The sequence below is a fragment of the Triticum dicoccoides genome, chromosome 2B (assembly GCF_002162155.2).
Source record: "Triticum dicoccoides isolate Atlit2015 ecotype Zavitan chromosome 2B, WEW_v2.0, whole genome shotgun sequence".
NCBI classification, from domain to species: Eukaryota; Viridiplantae; Streptophyta; class Magnoliopsida; order Poales; family Poaceae; genus Triticum; species Triticum dicoccoides.
The window spans coordinates 109,240,389-109,243,711 of record NC_041383.1 but is presented as its reverse complement, the minus strand read 5'-3'; positions in this window follow the sequence as shown (position 1 = coordinate 109,243,711).

The following is a 3,323-nucleotide window of genomic DNA, read 5'->3' as shown; positions in this document are numbered from 1 at the left end:
CTCACCCAAGGTCGCCCCCCTCCCCCATAAATGTGCCCCACATTTGCCATTTTTCGGCTCAAATTCAACAAAAAAACACAAAATCAATACAAATCACATAGTTCATCACAAAAAATCAATACAAATTAAATAGTTCAATGAATCAAAGTCATAATTCAAACACAAATAGAATCTAATATTTCATCACATGTCGAGTTAGGTGTTGTCCTTGAGCCTCCATAGATGCTCCACCAGATCGCGCTGCAGTTGTTGATGCACCCGTGGGTCTCGGATCTTCTGATGCATATTGAGGAAGGCAGCCCAGGTTGTCGATAGCTGATGATCAACTTGGGCAAGAGGACCCTGCCTGTAATATGGTTCAGTGTCAACCATTGGCTCTTCCTGCTCGCTCTCAATGATCATGTTGTGCAAGATGACACAACAAGTCATGACTTCCCACATTTGATCTTTCGACCAGGTCTGAGCGGGGGACTGGACAACAACAAATCAAGATTGGAGCACACCAAATGCCTGCTCGACATCCTTCCTGCAAACCTCCTGACACTTGGCAAAGTAGGAGTTCTTGCCTCCTGGCACATGGTTTGAGATAGTCTTCACAAATATGAACCATCTCGGATAGATGCCATCTACTAGGTAGTATCCCTTGTTGTAGTGGCGCCCATTGACCTAGAAGTTCACTGGAGGAGCATGACCATCAACAAGCTTGGCAAAGACATTTGAGCACTGCAGAATGTTGGTGTCATTGTGAGTTCCTGGCATACCAAAGGAGGAGTGCCAAATCTTGAGGTCCTGTGTGGTCACTGCCTCAAGTACCACACCGCAAGCTCCTTTGGCGCCTTTGTACATCCCCTGCCAAGCAAATGCACAGTTTTTCCATGCCCAGTGTATGCAGTTGATGCTTCCAAGCATCCCAGGAAAGCCTCTTGCTGCATTCTATGCTACGATCCAAGCAGTGTCTTCGGCATTGGGTGATCGCAAGTATTGTGGTCCAAACACTGCCACCACTGCCCTGCAGAACTTGTACAAACACTCAATGGTGGTGGACTCGGCCATGTGTCCATAGTCTTCCAGTATATCGCCGGGAGCTCCGTATGCAAGCATCCTCATAGCTGTCGTGCACTTCTAGAGTGAGGTGAATCCAAGTGTGCCGGTGCAATCCTTCTCGCACTTGAAGTAGCTGTCGAACTCTCTTATGGAATTCACAATCCCGAGGAAGAGCTTTCGGCTCATCGGATAACGGTGCCGAAATACTTTCTTGCCGTGTAGTGGAGCATCGGCGAAGTAGTCGGCGTAAAGCAAGCAATAGCCCTCCAAACAATTCCTCTGCTTGCTCTTACGGCGGTCCGGCGCCGAACCACCTCGTCGCGGCTTTGCATTGCTCGTGAACAGGCCGGCCAGAGTGGAGAGGACAATGTGGTGCTCTTTGTCCTGGGCATCGGCCTCAGGTTCCTCCTCCAGCAGTGTCGTGAATGCCTCCTCGTCGTCCGAGTCCATCACCGAGCAGAAAAATCGCCGAACATCTGGCGGGCGTGGTAGGTGCGCAGCCGCCAGTATCCCCGCCTGCATGGCCGTAGCACCGGAAAGCTCACCCAGGGAGCGGGGATGGTGGATGCGGCGGTGAGCACTCTCTTTTCCAGCGCGAAAATGGCCTTCCTGTGGTTGTGGGCAGGTGAGCTCCGCTGGGATCAGCAAGGCGGTGGAAAGGGGTGGTGCGTGCGGGGGTGAAGTTGGACAAGCAAAAAATAGTTTTTCGTCTGGCAGTGGTGGCCTATGTGCCATTTTCCCTTTCGCCGGAGCCCCCAAGCTCCCCCATGATAACCCACAAGTATAGGGGATCGCAACAGTTTTCGAGGGTAGAGTATTCAACCCAAATTTGTTGATTCGACACAAGGGGAGTCAAAGAATATTCTCAAGTATTAGCAGCTGAGTTGTCAATTCAACCACACCTGGAAACTTAGTATCTGCAGCAAAGTGTTTAGTAGCAAAGTAATATGATAGTGGTGGTAACGGTAACAAAAGTAAAGACAGCAAAAGTAATGTTTTTGGTATTTTGTAGTGATTGTAACAGTATCAACGGAAAAGTAAATAAGCGAGAACCAGTATATGGAAAACTCGTAGGCACCGGATTAATGATGGATAATTATGCCGGATGTGGTTCATCATGTAACAGTCATAACATAGGGTGACACAGAACTAGCTCCAGTTCATTAATGTAATGTAGGCATGTATTCCGAATATAGTCATACGTGCTTATGGAAAAGAACTAGCATGACATCTTTTGTCCTACCCTCCCGTGGCAGCGGGGTCCTATTGGAAACTAAGGGATATTAAGGCCTCCTTTTAATAAAGAACCGGAACAAAGCATTAGCACATAGTGAATACATGAACTCCTCAAACTATGGTCATCATCGGAAGTGGTCCCGATTATTGTCACTTTGGGGTTGCCGGATCATAACACATAGTAGGTGACTATAGACTTGCAAGATAGGATCAAGAACTCACATATATTCATGAAAACATAATAGGTTCAGATCTGAAATCATGGCACTCGGGCCCTAGTGACAAGCATTAAGCATAGCAAAGTCATAGCAACATCAATCTCAGAACATAATGGATACTAGGGATCAAACCCTAACAAAACTAACTCGATTACATGATAAATCTCATCCAACCCATCACCGTCCAGCAAGCCTACGATGGAATTACTCACGCACGGCGGTGAGCATCATGAAATTGGTGATGGAGGATGTTTGATGATGACGACGGCGATGAATTCCCCTCTCCGGAGCCCCGAACGGACTCCAGATCAGCCCTCCCGAGAGAGATTAGGGCTGGGCGGCGGCTCCATATCGTAAAACGCGATGATTTCTTCTCTCTAATTTTTTTCTCCCCGAAAGCCAATATATGGAGTTGGAGTTGGCGTCGGAGGGCATCTAGGGGGCCCACGAGGTAGGGGGCGCGCCCAGGGGGGAGGGGCGCGCCCCCACCCTCTTGGACAGGGTGTGGTCCCCCTGGTCTTCATCTTTGGCGAGGATTTTTTATTATTTATTCTAAGATATTCCGTGGAGTTTCAGGTCATTCCGAGAACTTTTGTTTTCTGCACATAAAACAACATCATGGCAATTCTGCTGAAAACAGCGTCAGCCGGGTTAGTTCCATTCAAATCATACAAGTTAGAGTCCAAAACAAGGGCAAAAGTGTTTGGAAAAGTAGATACGACGAAGACTTATCAACTCCCCCAAGCTTAAACCCTTGCTTGTCCTCAAGCAATTCAGTTGATAAACTGAAAGAGAAAAAAAAGAAAAACTTTTACAAACTCTGTT